Source organism: Geospiza fortis, unplaced genomic scaffold (assembly GCF_000277835.1).
Source record: "Geospiza fortis unplaced genomic scaffold, GeoFor_1.0 scaffold403, whole genome shotgun sequence".
In the NCBI taxonomy this organism is placed as follows: Eukaryota; Metazoa; Chordata; class Aves; order Passeriformes; family Thraupidae; genus Geospiza; species Geospiza fortis.
In genome coordinates, this window is record NW_005054336.1 from 1,749,543 (window position 1) to 1,762,860 (window position 13,318).

Genomic DNA, 13,318 nt, shown 5'->3' on the forward strand with positions numbered 1-13,318 from the left:
AAGCAGTATGTCAAAACCAGTCAGGCATGTTTGACACTGAAAAGACCAAATTCTCTGGTGCTGGAAATAACCAGGAAACAGGAGTCAATCATGGCCAAAATCTTTCCCCAGTCAATCTTTTCCTCAGCTACTAAAAATCCAACAAGGCACTAGGGAATTCCATCAAATGAAAATTGTGTTTCCTGTATTCACGCACAACCTGGGGATGAAAAGGTTGCCACCATAAAAGAAACAACAGCATTTTTCCTAGCAGTGCAATGAAGTTGTCTGTTCAGAATCCACAACATTTTTAAACAAAACCAAAAGCAAAAAAAAATACAATTCTATATTAAGACAGGGAAAGAATTAAGTACCTAAAGGCACCCTTCCAATCCTTAATTCCTAGTTCTAGTTTAGTAATCAGAGCTCCAAAACAGTAGAGCAAAAGCAAAAAAAAAAAAAAAAAGAAAAGAAAATAATTTTAAAAATTAAAAAAGAAGTCATCAGAGGCCTGGAAAGATCTCCTTATAAAGAAGAACTGGTGCTTTCAGAAACTCCTAAGGAACAGATTTGGGGAAAAAACAACTTTTCATTTCCAAATAACTTGGGCCTTGTCTACGCTTCAGATGCAAAATCGTCTGATCCCCTGGACATACTCTGACATCCAAGATGTGTGGTGCAGAGACTTTGAAGTGAGCTAGACCACGACCCAAAAGCAAATACTGAGTTAGTGTCCTTCTAGTTTATTGTTCACACACAGGCTACTGCATCTGCGCAACACCAGAGCTTTGCAGCAACATTGCAGCCTAGCAAATCCAGCGCAATGTGCACCGTAGCATCTATTCCCATGGACACAAAATAGCTTGTGTTTCATTGCTCTGGGATTAAATTTTGCTTGCTGACAATGCATACAAATGCGTGTGTTAAGATATAGGCAGATTCCTGAAAAGTGTCTCATGAAGTTTAAAAACTTTGGTAACAACTTTTATCTATTTTTATGGGTAAAAACCTCAAAGGCACAGTTACAAAAAAAATAGAGACCCTTTACACAAACTGTTGGGCAATAGCAGTCCATTTAGAGCTGACTAGATATGGAAAGTTGACAAGAATGGAAGGGGGCATGCAGGTAAGTAAACACTGAAGAAAAGGTATAGAAACTTAGGAGTTACTGAGAAAAAGGAAGGGGCCAAAGTTTGTCTTTACAAAACACCACAAGAATGGACGTGTGGGTCAAGGGGTTAAGTGCAGGTACCTTGAAGCATGCACATGCAAATCAGTTCCAAAAGACATTAGTTTAAATGAGAAGTATGACTGGGAGGGAGGAAAGCTCTCATTCTACCATAAACTTCTCCCTCTTTCACTGAAGCATGAACACAGAATAAAGAAGGGGGTTCAGTGAAAACCTCATTATTAATCAGCCCTGTGGATGGTACAGTATGGGTAACCCCTGAGATTCACACAGGCACCTGCCTCCAGATTGGCTGCGAATGGGACAATTTATCATAAATGAACATGTAGGAGTGGGGGAAGACACACTGGTCATTGCCTGCACTGGAATTTATGATGGAAAGAAAAGTTAATTAAGTTCTGTGGTCAGTGCTAAAGGGAAAAAATAGACGATCTCCCAAATGCAATTCCTTGCTGGAACAGATATTTTGGCAGAACTTGCTAATTACTGTACTAAACTGTTAATTTGGCGAGAGAACTAATTCTATCCCAGTAAGTTTTCAGGGAAAAATGTATAAAAACAAAAAAGTTGTGTCATCTGGACTTTTGCTCTCAAAAAGAAAAGTACACCTGGCTTACTCTAGCTAACACCACAATAGCATAGCACTTAACTGAGTGGCAGTGTGAGCAATAGCAGGGAAAGTAAAAGGCTTCTGAAAAGAATGGGAGTGCCCTAGATTAAAGAAAAATGCATATGTGTAACCACATTGGGCTTCTACAATTCATAATGCAGGATAATTCCATGAGAAACATCAAATGACTAACAGGGCCATTATTGCTTTGCATGATATTACCTGAAATTTCTAGTTTTGACAAACCAAATACATTATATTTATGTTGCATTCTTATATAGTCTTAAGTATATATATAAAACATCAAAGGGATAAATAATCCTTCTTAAGAACCAAAATCCTCAGGGCAAGACAGACATCAAGTACAATCATTTAGTCAATATCCACTCCAGCCACATGACCTTGACTATCTATACCATCCACAGTTCAAGTGCCTTACCTGCCTCCAGTTTTGAAGCCAATTCTAAACCACTTCATTAGACATGGGCATGAAACAATGCAGGAATCTGCATCCACATGTGCCAGACACAGTTACAGACCAGAGCTTTGCTTGTAACAGAATATGGACCAACAGCAAGAACAAGAAGTGTTTCTGGTTATTTTTCCATGCTATTTATCACCCCATTTTTCATCTGCACTTCCCTGGTACTGCTGCATTTCCCCTGAAGAAGAAGTTGATAAGTTGATCATAATCCCAAACCTCCTACCACAATACCAGTGCTAAGAATTGGCATTCAGCAGTGAATTAGGGCAAGGCAGGAAACAAAACTGTGTACACCAATCACCAAAATAAAATCTATAAGCCACTGCTGAGTAGCTATTACAGCCAAACAGGATAACCTGGTAGTCAAAAAGGTCTGAGAAGAGAGAAGTCCTGGATAAGTTAGCCAGTGAAACAGATTCACAAAACAAAGGGGGGGCTTTTCAAATTTATAGCAGATAGGTGAAAATGGGATCCAAAACATACTAAAATGTTCTTTGCTGCACAAACATGCCCTCAAATGAAAAAAAAATATAGCCTCTGGACAGGCAGAATATGTTCAAAAGCTACAGCATGACAACTTACTTATGATAGCTCATCTAAGTAACACAAATTGTTAAGCAGCTTCCCAAGACAGGCATCAGAAAAAAAAAAAAAGACATTGATTTATAAAAGGAGAGCAATTGTAGTTTTGTAGTTTTTCTTGCATTTACTTGCTGTGTTCAGGCAAAAACTCTTTATTGGGCAATCCTGATCCTTTCAACTTCATCAAAACACAAGCTCAACAAAATAATTTTTGCTAATAGATCATAAGTGCATGCAAAGGATGTAAAAATCCATCCCTTGACCCTGATGTGCAAAAAGAACAGGAAAACAGATTTCTGTTTCATTTTACCTATAAATGAAATTTTAAATTTGGGGGGAAAAGCCTCAAAATCCAGTATGAGTACAAAATAAAATAAAAAAAACCAAATTAAAACTAAAGCAAACATTCAGCTATAGTGGATTTAGTAAGGGAGGAATTATTTTTGTTGGTTTAATTTTGAAGCCTTTAATCCTTTTCAAATTAAGGTTTTTTCCATAAGAAGCAAAATCCAGTGAGCAAGAACACTTGGTACCTTAAAGTATGCTTTTATTTTTATGGTAAAACATTTAATTTTTTTTTCTAATCACTTTTGCTTACTTCAGGATATATAGTTGCAATATTAGTATAAAACTTCACTAAATTACATCATTTTAAGTTAATGATAAATTGAAAAATATATAGAAAACTATATGAACATTTAGTGATAGGATTTGGCCCTCTACCTCATTTTTGTCTGAAGTAGAAATAGAGAATTTGTTGCCTAATTTTAATTCATGTCCATGCCTTAAACTTTGTTTTTTACTTGACTTTCAACAACTACAGTATATGAAACCAAAATATATTCCTCTTTATACATATTTTATAATTTGTTTCAAGTTGCATCTTAAAAGATATTTAACTTTTTCTCCTGGATCCTGATTTCAGTTAATGGCAGTAGAAGAGTCACTGTCCTTGATCTAGAATTGTTTAGTAAGAAGGAGTCAAGGCTAGAGGCACATGAAAACATGTCAATCAGATGTAATTGCTTTCTAAAAGAAACCCTATCAAACCGGAGAATGAGAACATGGATTCACTGCAACACCTAATCTACTAATGAGCTCAGCTTGTTATTTTCAGGCTCACTATTCAAAAACTTCAACAGAAGAAACATGATAGTGATGGACAATATTGCTTAAATAGTTGTAGAGAATATTTACCACAGGTGGAGCCAGTAATGTCACCTGTAGTTAAGGTTTCCCAGCACTTCCCATGACACTTCCCTTGGAACTACGTTCAGCTTTTACTGCTTGAGCTGAAATTTTCTATACAAAAGGGCCACAGAAACAGCTTTCTTCATTAACAAAGCATATGCCTAATTCTGTGTTGTCAACATACCACTCTTAACAGTTACCACCCCTGACTGCAAAAGTTTATGCAGCTGATTTAAAGAAATATTCCTGATGCTGAAATCTGAGAGCAGAAATTGATATGCCAATTTGATCTCTATTAAGATCAATGGGAAGGGTTCAGTACAAACCCCCCTTTGTTAACATTCTAATGTCCTCATTTCCTTCAGGTTGCAAACCAAATGCCCAGTAGCACTGGAGAGTATTAAGTATGGTCCTGATGTACATCTTCTCATTCTTTTCATTCAGCAAAATGAATTCTTCTGATCCATACAAAAAAGAAATATTATCTCATACTTGAGAAAGATGAATGACTGAGAACTTCATTTGACTCCTCCTTTATCAAAGGATCTTGAAAGTTCCATTGATGGGCTTAGATGTAGATTCAACAAGTAAATGCATGAATTTGGGAAGCAAATATTATAAAAGAAGATGGATTGTTTAATGTAAAGAGTAGCATTGGTAAGAAATCAAACCCACAGACTTGAAATTACAAGTCTGGGATTTTCATCAGCTGCGTCCTGCTCACATCATAATGTTAAACTAATCAGATCAGAGGTTCTGAAACACATTTTTCTCAGGTCACCTTTGCAAAAAGATGGGTTAAGAAGTAATGCTTCTCATGAGACACACTGATTTTTTTTTTTTAATTTTGCCATCATAAACCATTTTATTCACAAAAGGTACTGAAAATGCTTTTAATCTCTTCTGTTTTTTTTCCTGGGAATTCATTTTTGTTTAAAAGTTCAATTGAAGGTGATGGGTAGCTTTAGAGACTTGCAGTAAAGTGTCCTCACTACACAGGAATGTCCTCTTAACCTGGATCTGTTCTGGATCTTCTAGCTATAGTAATCTGACACTGCATTAAGAGCTCAAGTGGCTGAAAAGATGAACATGCCTTTTGCGTTCTGCATGTCTTATTTGTAACTTCTGGAAGTGTTAAAAGCTTCTACACCTGAGCAAAATCAAGAGGAAGTCTACCAGTAAACATAAACATTATCACATACTCCACTAAGCATCCTGAAAAAAATCAGGTCCTGAGCAACACAATTCCTGGGTAAGTCTGTAACTATCATTCTGTGGTTCAACTTTCCCTTTGTAAAATGGACATACAACTTTCACCTCCTAGAGGTTTCAAGAAAATTAGTATAACATTTGGGAAGCATTTTGCATGACAGTGGTGAGCAGCCCAGATAAGCCTATGTGGAAGTGAAATTTCCTCTAATTAGAGCAGGATATGAGTATGTCCCAGATAAGTTAGAGCCACAGATGAAACAATGACGCTAAAATGCTGAACTCAGAGAACATAACCCATCTGTGCAGTGAATGAGGCAGTGGTCCTGTAGGAAAGAAACCAGCATGTGATCCAATAATTAAAGACTGTTCGTGAAACATTGCCACAAAGTAGGGAAATGCTTTTCAAGGAGCAACCTTAAGGGTGGCATTTTCTGACTTGAAGATTTCATTTTGCAACCTTAACATTTCCAATATTTCTTACACATAACATAGGCCCACTTGGAATAAGTGTATGCATATATTAGATTAATATTTTCTAAAAATCCTTTAGCATTTCCTGGGAAAGGCTGATTTTTCTCCTATCTGACAAATTATTTTTTAGCAGTTACATAGCTATAAGGACTGCTTTAAGGAATTGTGCAGTTCAAGATTCTTGGTTTAAATTTTATGGTGCAAAGAACAGACTGGTTTATGTTTGCAGAAAACAAAGGAAATCAGGAGAAAAAATGAGGAGGCTTTTCTGCTTTCCTGACAACTCACTTCTATTATGACCCCAAGACTCTCTAATATCCATCCCTAATACCCTGACATGCTCTGGTAAATGCTAAAAAAATGCTCTAATTTGCATGAGCTTGTATGCTAGACATTTTTATGTCAGTGCTAACTCACTGAGAATGACAGAGGCTCAGTTTGTAATCCCAGATGAATGCGTAAAGGACAACTCAACTGAATACTGCATAAGGGCATAGAGCATAAACTGTGGTGTCTCCTAGTAAAACCTAACCAGTGCATGCAGCTGTTAAACAATGCAGTGCAAAGGAGCAAAGGAGTCAAAGAGTGTGGTGACTCTACACACATGCACGGACTTCAGTTTCTTGAAGGCTGGTCATACCATGAAGCAAAAATACACCATGCACAGGAGAGCCTTTCTCTCAGCTCCAGTTCACATGAGGCTCATTTTCTAGATCTGAAGAGTGAATTTTTAATAAGTCATGTCACCAGTTAAGTGCATGCAAAACTCAGTAGTTCCTCTACAGTTCTCTACACTTGCTACACATCTGACAGAAGTTAGTTTTGAGAATCACTAGTCAGGTGCAAAAATCCATTGGCAGACAAAAAGCTTGTCTGAGACCAAAACTAGTACTTATGAAAGTCAGTTGGCATGGGATTTGATTTCCATATCAAATATGAACATTTCCCCAGTCTACAGGCTACTACAAAAATCATCAATCAAAGTACTTGATCATTTCAGCTATATTTGTACTATTTTACAGGGTATGCCACAAGAAGAAAGACAGAAGTCATTGAGATTTCTGACCAGTTTGGTATCATTCCTTAGGCAAGTCATCATTCTTTTGGGTACCCAATTTACAAAAGTAATTTACAAAAGTTAGAAAATTAAATGTCTTTCCAGGCAGGTTATGTCACATAGTGGACAACTGTGTGTTCTCGCACTTTTCACTAAGGAATATGTCTCTGGCTGGATTCATAGACAGAATACTGAAAATAATATTGGGTAATATTATTAACTGCCCCTAAATATCTTTGGAACTGAGGATCTAGGGAGTTGGTTACATAATTTAAACTTAGACACCCACTTCAGTGATCAAGCTAAGCACTTGGACTGAACAGGACCAATCAGAAGTCTTTAGAAAATGTTAATAAAATTAGCCCTTTGGCTGTACCATAGAATAAACTGATAATAAAGTGAGGAAGTATATGACATAGCATTAAGGTAGAGATTAGAGATTTCTTTGCTGTACCACTGCTGTTACATACCATCTGTGTCCAGTACCAGTGTAAGAAAGCTCAAAGATTTATATGAATCTGGTTTAGTGCAGAGTCATAGAAAACAAAAACATAGCAAGATGCAAGGGTGCTGCAAGGTAGGAGCTATTTTTCAGGTCATCAGAAAGATGGGGGGTAGAAATTGTCATATATTTCATGTCTTCCTCCTAAGATTCATATCTGTCACATCTCCTGCAGTGTAATCTTTCATCTCCACCTTCATAAACCTGCACACCAAGGAGCTGCTCAGCTGGTCCCTGCATCCCCAAGCCAGTGCAGCTGGCACCAAGAGTCACAGGGCAGGAGAACTGATGCAGCTCTGTGTAGCCCTGGAAATCATCTGTTATCTCCAGGCAGCTTCATAGCAAAAGGTGCTTCCTATGCCAGACCTAACCAAGCAGCAGTCTGATATCTACCAGCTTCCGAAAAAAACCCAAAAACAACACAGTACCACCTTTCAAAATATGAGAACATAATCACGTTTAGACACCAGCAGATGTCTGAGACCCCACTGTAGAATTCATATGCTCCTTTATTACCAGTTTGCTTCTAAAGAAAAATATATAGATTTCTATTTCTATAGGGTCACAGAAGAATATACAAACTTATTACTCAGTTCTGATACATTTTAGATAATAACTTTATATGAGCAACAGATGTGATTTAATAGACATCAACTGCCTGCTTTTCCACACAGGAATCAGGGGGCTTGAAAATATATTCACTGAAAGAGAAGGCAGGAGGGAAGGCAACAAATCTTCAGTTGTCTGATTGCTGTAAAATATGCTATCATTGAAATACATTTAACTAGTCATCTTCTGTTTGGGGAATTCACAGTGACTGAGTTCCAGTTCATTACTTTGAGGGCTGTGATGCTATTGTTAGGGTCTCCAAACCAGTAAGATGGCCTAACCCCAGGTTAGAGAGGCTACAATAGCAGAAAGGCAATTATACTGTAGGAGAAATGTTGTCCACTAATCAGCTAGCAATCAATTACTAGGAAGAGAAGATAACCCTATTCCCACTCAAGCTCTTCAGTATTAATAGTGCCATCATGTAATTACTTTAGGCATGGGCAGGTGCATGAAAGGACAGACTCTATAGTACACTGCGTCTAAGATTAATGAGTTCTGTCAATTTGCCCAGCAGACATCTGATTCTTCAGCTTTATGTAGCCACTAGTTTTACACATGCCTCAGGGGGAATTTTTCTGAAAAAAGCAACTACTAATTTAAACACATCTAAAATATATACATCTTTTAAAAATCTCCGATTTTAGCAGTAAGACTGCACCAAAAAAGATTTCTATTGTGATTATTGATACAGCGTGTTTCCTTATATCAGTTATTCTTCACTTTAGTCAGAGTAATGAGTGAAACACAAGGTCCTACAAGTACATAAAACCTTCTGGAAAAACTGACAGCATACAATCCTGCAGTCACAACATCCTGAATTTCACTCACACAATCAATTTCAATAAGTAAAAAAAGAGAGAGAAAAAGAAATGTTTCAGTAAATAAGTCACTGCTCAGAAACCAAGACAAAGCAAATACAGAAGCACTTTCCTGCTAAGTTAGCAAACATGCTGAATGAACACAGCTGCCAAAAGCAGAATCTTTCCCTGTGACAAGCTACAGGCCACAGAGTTAAGTCAGACATATGTAGGTCTATGGGTCAAGAGGGATAACAGCTTAAAATAGAATTTCTAACTGGAAAGTAGTTTCTTTTTCCTTTGATTTACATCTACTGGAGTAAGCAGTAAAAGTCAGTTTATAAAGAGTTTTTAAATGAAACATTAGCTATTTTTAGAAACATCTTCCATGTTTGGGAGTTGCATGAAAAACTCCCACCCCAGAAAAATATGATTTACTCAGGATTTTAAGAGATCTTCACTCTTACTAAAGTCCTGTTTCAAGAAGTTGCTTAAACACTTGCTTAAACCTTTCAAAAATAATCCAAGATATTTAAAGCCATTTAGCTGCTTAAACATGCAGACAGTCTTTCAAAGATCCTCTTAGACATCTCTCTGAAAGTTCAGAATCTTAAATACCTTTGAAAATCTGGCTCAAAGTACATGCCTGTACACACACTCAGCTTTCATGAAATAGCCTACTGATCTCCATTTGTATTTTTAAGTGCAACCATTCAATAATAACAATTAAATTATATTAAAAAGGGGGGCTGGACTCAAAATCAAAAATTCAAATACTGCAGCTATGGAGGTTACCACTCATCAGCCAAATTGCATTAACTAATCAGATGTAAGGTTCATGTCTGTGAACGGCAAAATCTTAACCTACTGAAAGACACAGGAATGATGAAGCATTAATTTGGTTTTTTCCCACTGACTTGGGTTGAATTTGATCCTAAAGTACCAGTGCAGCTTCTGAGGTATCAATCTCATTGGTCTCAATGGTCTGGAAACAAACTTTTTTTCTTTTTGCTTTTCAAAGTATTTCTTCCAAAATCTTAACCCTTTAAATATGGGCCCAAGCCAAAATCTTGAAAAAAAATTTCTCGAAGCTTTTCTGCAAGAGATACAAGAACTGACCTATTTACTTCTCTCCAAAGTCAACATCATCCTATTTGTTCCTTTTCTGTCACTTCTGTTTGATTATGGAAAAAACTAGTGGAACTTACTTTTTAACCTTCCATTTAATGTCACAACTGACCATCCATGAAATCTTTCTCAAGACTACATTTATTGGATACTAGATTCTGCTAATTAATTCTCTGGATTAATTTCTTCTGAAGTAACGTTATCAATTGTTTCCAGTAAAGAAAAAGCAGGCCAGTAGTAACTTGATTTTCACATAAATGGATTAAACGTACACAAATGCAGCGGCTGAAGATATCATTGATCCATGTTCATTGGCTGCTGCTGCTGTTTCAATTGTTATTTGATATGGTAAAGGACAACAGAGTGGGAAACGGTTTTGATCTGAAGCAACTGTTTCTAAGAAGATACCAGCAACACTCACAATGCATAACTTACAAAATATATTCTAGACACTGAAAAGCATTAATCCCTAAAATTGTAACTATTTCTGAAATTCATGGTTTGATCCATAAAGATGCTCAAGTTCACAGAAGACATTTCAAATGAGGCCGCTCAGTATGCAATAAAAATGTGTGGGAATTGCCAGGGGGAGGAACTATTCTACAAATTGAAAAAAGGAAAAAAATATTAAATGTCCTTGAAACAATGAACTGGATATCATCAGTTAATGATTTAACATAGAAAAGGAATGACTACTGCATTAGTCAGCATTAAATGTTAAGGAGAGACCTTCAAAGACATAATGAAAATTTAGGGATTCCTCTCTTTCTGAAAGCTAGTGGGAAATCATCATCAAACAGTTTTTTTTCATTTATATATATTTTAAAATGTCCTCTTTTCAATTTCTTGTAAAGATACTCTTGGAAATACTGGTTTGGCATGTTGTATTTGTTATGTAGTGAGTGTTGCATTTGTCATAAAATTCAGATGTCCACTTTTGAAGACTTTTATTCCTTGACTTTGTTCAGCCTTGACCACAAAACAAAGCTGAGTAGTTTTAGGGTTGCTTCAAATCATGTCAGCTGACAAGATGTTCAAAGGATATCAGAGAGGCTATTCCTTTCAGTCTTCCACGGTGGGAAATGGACTGGGCTGGAAAAATAATGGACTTTTCCATTTAGATTCTGCTCTTGCACTCTCTCTTTACCACCATGACTCGTCACTGACAGAGTAGGCAGTTTTTAGCAAGAAGGTGCAGGAAATTAAAGTTCAAGAAAAGAAGAAATGAAAAGTGAATGGAAAACAAATCTATAAAAGTTATTGAAGTTGCTACTAACTATTTCAGTTCCTGCTCTGCAGAATATCACCAACTGCTTAATATACTCAGTTCATTTGATTAATTAGCTTCATAAATTAGTGCAAATGATCCTTTTATCTCTGTGGTATTAGGAGCTTTCTGTTTTGAACATGTACTCAGCCTTCAAAAAATAGCAATTGCTTATTTAATAAGTCTGCTCCTCACATAAGAATTCACGTCTTCAGAATCATATCTATTAACCCATGAACAAATAAAAACAAATAACTATTAAAATACTATTTTTACTCATGCAAGCCTTGCAGAGACAGTAGCTAAAGAAAATCAGGACAAATTCAACACATGCAGTATGAAGAATTAGTTTTATAACACAAATGCAAACCCCAAATTGAATCGTTCCATGAGAAAAAGAATTTCTTGTATTCTGCCTACAAAAGATAAGGAGATTACCTGGCTGTAAGTGAAAGCAGAGTTAGACCTACTGAAAGTGTTATTCATGATAATTATGCTTGAGCTAAAAAGCATCTGAGCCTGAAATTCAGAGACCATTTGAAATTGCTGAAGAAGCAGTTCAGAAATTTGACATGTCATCTCTGCAAATACAATGGGGAATCACAGACAGAAAAAAACCCCAAAGAATCTGCTCCCATTTTAGCACTACATTTTCCCCAGCACTATTGAAGAACACAGCAAAGGATGAAACATTATGAAAAAAGAAATCATCTAGCCTTGCTGTACATACTTACCATGTCATCAGCCAACATCCTTTCTTGCCAGCAGGAGTGAACTGAATTGTTGAACCAATTTGTGATGTTTTAATTCATGCTTCTTCTCCTTTTTGTCCCACTATGAACAAAATATTTACAGACCTATTTCACTTCACTTCACATTTCTCTTTAAAAACTACTAACACTGTACTCTCCAAAGAGCACAAATTTCCTTTAATGGTCATGTAGAACAAGTATGGAACTTCCCTTCTGATCAGCATTTTCAATCCTTTCCTGTGCACCACAAAGCCCCAAACAACTTTTCTTACTTGTCAGGTGCTAGAATAATTTACACTTCCTTTTCATCATCCATTTCTACTCAATGTAGCTGTATGAAAATTTTGAAAGAAAACAAACTTCACTTCTTGTGGTAACTTAGAGAACTATAGTTAGTAAAAAACCTCACATGCACAATAGAGTGAAAGCAGTTAGTTTGTAAATCCAGTTTGACCTCACATGAGAGTGAAAGCAGTTAGTTTGTAAATCCTTTCAAATCAGCAAAAAAAGAATTTGAAGAATACTTCTTAAGATCATATATTGCAATTTGTGCTTAAAATTACCTTTTTCATGCAGTTAGCTATAGGATGCACCAGAGTTATTTTCTATTAGCACAGATTACTCATTCTAGCTTTGATCTATCCAATTCCTCCCTGTTCTACCTAATTTCTAAGAAAGTATTTATTTACTGCATGGCTCCTCTGACAGTTAGGATCAGCTGTTAACATTACATGAATACTTTCTGAGTATCAAATGCAAGAGATTTCAAGAAGAATATTTTCAGTAACATCTCTTCTGTTTGGTATACAGCTTTCCTGAATTCCAAATTTAGTGTGCAAACTCTGTCTCATCAAACTTGAAGGAAGTAGATGTGAACCAGAGAAGTTTAGAACTGCACTGCTTGGGGTAATCATATGTTTATAAGCTTTAATGTGCCTGCTTTTACCAAATAGGCAAATTTTGTAAACAAAGTTACACACAGGATTGGACTCTACCATAAATTTAATGTTTCATTATCATTACACTTTTTTTCTTTTTTTTCTCTGTTCCCCACTGGTTGAATTCCCTTATCTGATAACCATATTGGACAACTTTTGCTGACTGTATTTTCTTATTTGTTGTGATTTTTGTTGTTCTTGTTTTGTTTTTCACTATTAATCAGTTCTTCCAGAAGTGCTCTTGAAAGGAACTAAACACCTCTGGAAGATCCATTGACATAACTCTAAATAATAAACTGAGATAAACTGGTAGAATAAGGACAAGAAAGGAGTGAGGAAGATTCTAAAGAGAAACATGAAACCTCCTCTACAAATCCAATTGTATCATAGGAAAATTCAAGTTGTAAGAGATCTCACAATGTCTCGCCCACTTAAGCTCACAACAGAGACAGCTTTGAAGTCAGATCATGTTAAACAAGGCTTCATGTAACTGGACATTAAAAATTTCCATAGATAAGAGACTGCCCAGTCTTTCTGCATCATCTAT

The 13,318-nt window shown here is 36.3% G+C and overlaps 1 long non-coding RNA gene across 1 annotated transcript in view; it reads right to left on the reverse strand.

The window, feature by feature from the left end:
• The window catches only part of LOC115947984, a 487,803-nt gene that overhangs the window by 389,217 nt on the left and 85,268 nt on the right, over nucleotides 1-13,318 (reverse strand). The window lies entirely within an intron of this gene.